We start from the raw sequence: 8,192 nt of genomic DNA on the forward strand, positions 1-8,192 counted from the left end.
TTCTTTCCTATTTTTTAATTGGACCAGGCTAATCACATGGCTAGGCCAGGTACGCATCTTCTATATCAGGACACCAAACAAACAAGTAGCAGGCAGAGTACAGGCACCAACCAGGCCAGGCGTGTGACGGCGTGGATATTTGGAAGCATATATACTCATACAATATCAAAATAGTATCTGCATGGACACAACAAATTGAGCAAAAAAGATCATCCAACATGGGCGTGGGCTGATTCTTACGGCTACCGATCCTCCCTGCATCTATTGATCCTCCGGGTTGATTGGTTAGGCAACCACACCAGCAGCCACCCCGGTTGGAGATGGGCACCGTGACACGTACGGAAGGGTGGTGCTCTGGCGCGGTGGATGGGAAAGAAGTGAGCGGTGAAGTGGCCGTGCTGCTCGACAACGATGAGAGGAGAAGGCCCGTGCATGCAAGGCCATGGGAAAAGTGGATCTGAGAGGTGCGTGGGTTGGCAGCGAGGAAATCGGGAGGGATATGGGGAGCTTAATTAGGGAGAAGTTACGTACCTATCCATGGGGGATTTTTTTTTTGCACAATATGTGAACGCCAGATCTCAATTGATTCGACAGCCATCTATTAGTCTGACGCTGGCCGTCTTATCAGCCTATAGATAGGAAGTGTTTCCCGTATATATACCTACAAATAACAACCTTCCTTTTTACCTCCTCAAACATACTCACAAGTGCATATAGGCATGGCCAGCTCGTCAGCGTTGGAGTTCACCGTGAGGAGGAAGCTTGCGGTGCTGGTGCCGCCCGCGGCCCCTACGCCGCGGGAGCTGAAGAGGCTCTCCGACATCGACGACCAGGATGGGCTCCGCTTCCAGGTCCCCATCATCCACTTCTTCCGGCAGCATGACGGCTGGGACGACGACCCTGCGCCTGTACTACGCGGCGCCATAGCGGCGGTGCTCGTGCACTACTACCCGTTCGCCGGGCGGCTGTGGAGCTCGAGGGCCGCAAGCTCGCCGTCGACTGCACCGGCGAGGGCGTGCTGTTCGTCGAGGCTGATGCCGACGTCCGCCTCGACCAGTTTGATGCGGCCCTGGGGCCGCCCTTCCCGTGCCTCGACGAGCTCCTATTCGACGTCCCCGGCTCCTGCGGTATCCTCGACTGCCCGCTCCTCCTTTTCCAGGTATGCTTTCCTCAACTTTCGGCTTTGGTAAACCTCAAAAAAACAGTCGAGACTTTTCAAAAAAAAATGCACTGGATCATAAACGGGAAAATAATGCAATTTTCAGAATCGGCCGAGACTAAGCCTCCTGCTTGCATGCAGGTGACACGGCTCGCTTGCGGAGGCTTCGTCATGGCTGTGAGGGTACAGCACACGATGGCAGATGCGGCGGGGATGGTGCAGCTCCTGGGTGCTATCGCGGAGCTGGCTCGGGGTGCGCCGGCGCCAACAGTGCAGCCGGTGTGGGGGCGCGAGCTGCTGCAGGCGCCGCTGCTGAATGATGATGTACTACTCCCACCGCGCTTTGCGCACCGTGAGTACGATGATGTGATGGACATGAATGACGCCATCGTGCCCTTTGAATTCATGGTGCACCGCTCCTTCTTCATTGGGTGGCGGGAGATCTCCGCCATCCGATCCCACCTCCCGCCGGCTCTCAGTCACGAAGCTACCAACTTCGAGGTCATCACGGGGTGCCTGTGGAGGTGCCGCACGACAGCTCTGGCCCCCCATGCCGACGAGGAAATGAGAATGATCTGTACCGTCAACATCCGTGGCAAAAAAGACACTATCATCCCCGTCGGCTACTATGGCAACGCCTTCGCTTCCCCGGTCGCCATCTCCACTGCCGGTGACTTGCTCGCCAACCCTGTGAGCTACGCCGTGGAGCTCGTGATGAAGGCGAAGCGGCAGGTGGATGTGGAGTACATCCTCTCCGTGGCAGCGCTCATGGCACAACGCGGGCGGCCACACTTTGCGGTGGCGCGCGCCTACCTCGTGTCGGACGTGACCAATGTTGGAATCCGCGACCTTGACTTCGGCTGGGGCAAGCCGGTGTATGCCGGTCCAGCAAATGGCGGAGTCGTTGCCTTACCAGGCATCGGCAGCTTCTTCATTGCTGTAAGGAACGCCACGGGCGAGGAGGGTATCACAGTCCCCGTGTGCATGCCCGGCCCCACCATGGACAAGTTTGTTAACGAGATGGGCAAGCTCATGCGCCCGGCATTGGCTGACACGTTTTCCAAGATGTGATCTGCCATCTGAGTTGAATCGTCATCTGGTATCACAGTTTCAATTGACCATCAAAATGACTACTTGTACCTAAAATCTCGACCGGCTACATGCTTGTGCGTTTAGTCACCTTTTTCTTTAGCAAACGATGTAAGCATGGCTTAAATAATTAATAAAGATAGCCATGATGGTCTGCCCCTCAAATTGTGCTATGCGTCGGCCGACGGTTCTTTTAAAAAGATCTGCCCGCTCGACAGCCGATAGATCTGACGTTATCCAACGACCCAGCTCCATCCTCACTATTGCAACAAAGACGGTGTTGCAGAAGCCTTTGTAACAAAGCTCGTGTTGTAGAAACATTTGCAACATAATTTTTTTCCAGCTTCATCTTTTTGCAACAGAGATGATGTTGCGGAGAAATCTTCTGCAACATGAATGATGTTGCAGACTTTTTTTGTAATGAAAGGATGTTGCAGTGCCCCGTCGTTGTTGCCGTCGCTGTTTTCCAACTCCGCCGCTGTTCCAGAAACTCGTCGCGCGTGCGTCCGCACGGCCTGACGAGCAGGGGCGGCTTCCGCTACACGAGGTCGACCTGACAGTGTCGCAGAAACTTCTGCGATGGGGACCTCCGGTTTGGATCACGCCGAGGCAGATGCGGCATGGCTCTTACCGTCGACACCTGGGTGGCTTCCACGGCGACCGCTCGGGCCAGCCGCCCCGCCATGGTCGGGAGGCCACCGCCGGTGGAGGTTGTGTCGCCCTCGTTGCCCTCCCTCACGCGGCTCCTTCCTGGTGGGTCTGCAACAGACCGCTTGTTGCAGTCTGCCTTTTGAAACTGGTGCCCAGTTCAAGAATCTAGTATGTGGCTAGCGTTTCAATGAAGATAAGGATGAGAGAGAGAGAGGCGGTGCATGGGCCCATGACGACGCGTGGAAGACGGAGGACGCGACGGACGTCAGACAAAAGATCGGTCGGTTGAGCACCAGCTTTTCCCCATACATCTCTATCAATACCCATATATAGTGTGGGAATAACTTACGTTGTCATCCATTGGATCTACTTCATGTAACGGCTGAGAATTGCAAACCCAAGAGTTGTAGCCTTCAGATCAATTCTTGTGTTGTACCGATCCTTGTCATGGCCTGCTCGGCGTGGACTCCCTAAAGCTTTCTACACATATTCATTTTATTTCCATTTCATGTTGAGTCTGAACAAGCAGCAATAAAGAGATTGGTCCATATCACAGGAGCACAATTAAAAACTATATTAGGGGTGAGGAGAAAAAGCCGCGACAAAGAAAAAAACATTGTAAACTAATGATAACCCAAGAGCAGGGGATCAGATATAACATTTTCGATAAGTAAGACTGTCGAACCCAACGAGGAGTTAAATTTAAGATTAACATTCTCTCAAGTTCTATCAAACACTGATACAACTCTACATGCAATGTTTTCTTTACCTAGAAATAAGAAATAAACTACTTTGTAGGTGTAATGGAATATATTTGTAAGATAATAAAGAACATGTAAATAAAAGTTAGGTGTTATTTAAATAAAAGTGAAATAAAATAAATATAGCGATTGTGGAAAAGCGGTGGTTGGATGTGCGGGGGAATTGTCCCTATGAAATTGACAACTAAACAGATAACCGCCATTGCAGTTTTATGTGCGGGAAATGCCCCTCCTATCCCTTTCTCGGAAGTTTATGCACTTATAGTTGGAACTACTAGTAAGTATCTGCTACTACTAACAAGTCCATTAAGGTAAGCCCGACCCTAGCATTAAGATAAATTTGGTCCATGTTCATCCCATATGCAACGACTCACGAACTGGGGTTGAGGTTTCTATCACTTCCGCAATCCACCATAAGCAAATCAATCACATATTGCAACACCCTAAAGCGTAATCCACATACGTGTACACGCATATGGTGGGCACCAAAGGACAAAAAAAACATGTCACTCAAACCCATCATGATCACCAATTAACCTATAGGACAAAAAGAAATTACTCACACATAATAGCGATGAGGCAATACATTGGATAAAATCTATAACATCAAGAACCACATTCAAGTAGAGGGTTACAGCGGGTTGCGGGAGAGTGGACCGCTGAATAAAGAGGGAGGAAGGTGAGGGAGGTGTTGATGAAGACGGCGAAGTTGATGGAGATGGTCGCCATGACGATGGTTCCCCTGGCGGCTCTCTGGCACCACTGGGAGAGAGGGGGAGAGCGCCCCCCCCCCCCCCCCCCCCCCGCTGCTTCTTCCTCTTCTTCTTCTTCCTTGGCCTTCCCCCAACATGGGAGAAGGATTCCCCCTCTAGTCCTTGGCCGCCATGGCTCCATGAGGGCGGAACCCCCTCTGAGATTGGATCTTTCTCTATTTTCGCTACTGTTTCTGCGGCCTAACACCGTTTCCTAAATATTCGGAGATTCATAACTCTGATCGTGCTGGAATTTTTACACGATTTTTTTTCATAAATTAGCTTTCGTACGCCTGAAGTAGAGCTCCAACAACCTTACGGTCTAGCCACATGGATGGATGGCGCGGTTGGTCCACAGGTCACACGGTCTATCCATGTGGCACCCACATGTGCAGTCTTGCGTTGATTCATCCTCCAAAAATTATGATATATTCTATACAAAATCCACAAAAAATTTCAGGTCATTCTGGCTCTGTCAAATTTTCACCTAATAACCCCCCCCCCCCCCCCCCCCCAAAAGGGAGTTGGCTTTTGGCATACACGGTTAATAGGTTAGTCTAAATAAAAATAATATAAATTATTGCCAAAAGTATATAAAAGTGGTATGATAGTAGTATGAAATAATAAAAAAGTTATAGATACTTCGGAGGTGTGTCAGCTAACATGGATGAACTGAGCTTGCTTAGACGGTGTGCTCTTTGTGGTGGAACGTGTCGACGAGGATTAAGTACTAGACTTGGCATTGGTGCTCGCATTTTTCTGGATTTATTTCAGACTTTTCAGTGATATTCGTTCTCTGGGAGGAGACGTTCTCGTCGACTATAGAAACGCTTGTAGTGACTTTGCACTGGATGTTATTCTGGAGATGCATGTATTTGTTTCATGGGGCTAAATTATACTGCAATCGGCCTTCTTGTCCATAGCAATCAGACTATGATTATCCTAAATCCTAGTGCATATTGTCAACCTGCTAGTGTACTACTAAAAGTTTCAGTCAGACTGGTTACAGGTGCCATGTCTAGTTGACCTTATTCATTCAGTATTTTGTTAAAACACTGCCTTTGAGCAAGTTCTTTTTATATATGTTTGCTGTAGCTAATGAATTCACTGAAGGCTTGGATCTGTTAATCACGGAGAAATTGCATCAATGTCAGTGAATTAAAATAACAGTAGCTAATGTTTGGTCCGTTTTTGTTTCAGATGATAAACCGAAGGTATTGTCATATAAGCTTGTGTTACACATATGCAAATAGGATTTTTGAAGGTGCCAAGACATGGCATTGTGTTAGATATGTAGTGACCATAACATATAGGCTTGTCTGGTTGTTTAGACGGTTAGCATTGTGCGTCTTGGCAGCCATATATTGTGACCCTGGTAATGCAGTGTCGATGTGCTTTGTGACTGTACGCATCAAAGCGGTACCTGGCAAGGAAGGAAAATCGTTGTGTACATTGACAGACTCCAAAGTTTTGTCAAAAATGAAAATCATAATGTCAGTATCTCGTTGATATCTGCACAAACTACAATGGGAACCTGCAAGGTTGTAAAAAATATCTTTAGAAAAGTGAAACAAATCAATGTTGCCAGTGCTTCATGGTTCGGTAAAGACACAAAAAAGCTGCCTGAAGCAAAGGCCCCTGCAGACAGTATGAAGACAATGGGCAACGAATTGTTCATTACTTAGAGAGGAGGAAAATTCCCTGGCTCCATTTCATGGGTGCGGTAGGAGTGTGGCAGAAGTAGATCGGATTATTCCGGTGATTTCAATCCAAGTTCATTATTCTGCCAAACACTGCATGTAATTAAGGAGTACTAATGGTTAACAGTCGCAAGAAATCATTAGCCGATGGGCAAGATTGATTCAGTTTGCTACTGTGCATTAATCATGACTTCATGAGTCTTCCTGAATGCATAGTACTCCTGTTCGTTGTATGTCAAATGGTTTTCTTTTAGCTAGGTGTCATTCAGTTGAGCGATTCATGGTCGTGTACGCCAATATATATTTGTAGATCATGCATGTATATCACTGATTGGAGGGGGTACTAGCCTCCACCTGCTGCTGCTACTTCCACCACCACCACCGGTGTTGCCTGCATGCTTGAACTACTTCACTCCATCTTCTTCTGAATTTCGTGCACATACTTCACTGTATGTTTGACCCACCTGTATGTAAACATTTTTTTTGTAACCGTTGGCCAAAGCTTTGCCTCATTCTAGAATTAATGTTATTGGATTGATTTTATCTCAGTATTCTGGTTTTGGGGTACAATTTGGTGAAAGATATAGAGGGAAGAGGGTAGGAGACTTGGGAGCAGAGCCTCCACTTGAAGGATTATTTGGTCCAGACGTCTTGAGCGTAGCTGACTTGATGGCTGGTGGACCCACCACTAATCTTTGGGCTGCCTCCCCTTGCCTGAACCATCGTCGCTTGATTCATCACTTGTTGGCTGCTCTGTTTCAGCGCTGGCTTGCTCTGCTTCAGGGACTGACAGTGGTCCATCTTGGATGAAGCAGTTTTGTATTGCTATCTTTCTGAAGAATGCAATCTCACAAGCTTTTGACCAGGGATCCATTTGGCACCTCCTTGTAGCAGAATCTCTACAAGGAGAGGGGGGGAAACCTGGTAGTGTTTTGACAATAACAAAACTTTTTGTTACAAAAGGAAAAAGTAAATTATTAGAGCAGAATCTACTTTTTGTGTATTTCAGAAGTTCATACCTCTCTTTGTACTTTGCTCTGATCTCTCGACCACGACTGGGTTCAGTTCAAACACGGCCTAAAGCCAGAAATGAATAGATGTGGTGAGTAAGAACATCATTCCCTTTCCCATCCAATTTGTGCGACTGGCAAAATAGTTGGACAAGGCAGGAATACCCAGTGGAGTACACCATAATTATCTGACCAGAGTTATGAACATTGACAGAGATAACCAGAGTGTTGTGGAGATCATGACGTCTATTGTAGGTTGCTTGGAAGACATGCAGTTCCATCGTTAACCCAGTTGAGTGGAACGGGGTTTTTTCACCCCGCTTTATAAATAGAAAAACCAACCAGTCCATACAACGAGTAGCACACAAGCGAAATAAAACGTCTGCTGGGGCCTCTGCGCAAGCATGCCCTTGATTTTTTTTTGTTCAACACACATGGCAAATTAGTTTACACGAGTAGATTTCCAATTAGCTATAAACTATTCATGGCAATTTTTTTTCATGTTCTTGCCATGTTCACTTTTATAAGATCTTGTACTATGTTCTCAACTACTTTTACATGCCATTTTTTTTGCATTGACCATGGCAACTATATGTTTTTTTATTCAACAGACATGGAAAATTCGTTTACAAGTAGGTTTCGTATTAGCTATAAACTATTCATGGCAATTCATTTTTTTTTCATGTTCTTGCCATGTTCACTTTTATAAGTTCTTTTTTAGTTGACATTTATAAGTTCGTCTCCTATGTGTTGAACAAACTATTTTACATGGCATTTTAGTTTTTGCAATGACCATGGCAAAAGAAAAATTGTATTGACCATGGGAAAATTGCAAAAGGTCACATGGCAAATTGATAACATTTTATTCCATTAAACACGAAAATTGCGTAAATGTTCATAATTGTTAAGATTTTAAAAACATTTAATGCTCACCTTTGCAACTATATGTTTTTTTGTTGAAGAAACATGGAAAATTAGTTTACCATGGCAATCATTTATTTCGCCATCTTTTTTTCTGTTGAAGTTGCCATTGTCCCATTTTGATTATCTTGGTAAATTTTTATCTTCAA

At 46.3% G+C, this 8,192-nt stretch overlaps 1 pseudogene; it reads left to right on the forward strand.

The window, feature by feature from the left end:
- The first annotated feature begins 698 nt into the window (after window positions 1–698).
- Window positions 699–2,348, forward strand: LOC109785468 (benzyl alcohol O-benzoyltransferase-like; annotated as a pseudogene).
- Window positions 2,349–8,192: the final 5,844 nt, after the last annotated feature.

Source organism: Aegilops tauschii, chromosome 7 (genome assembly GCF_002575655.3).
Source record: "Aegilops tauschii subsp. strangulata cultivar AL8/78 chromosome 7, Aet v6.0, whole genome shotgun sequence".
Classification (NCBI taxonomy): Eukaryota; Viridiplantae; Streptophyta; class Magnoliopsida; order Poales; family Poaceae; genus Aegilops; species Aegilops tauschii.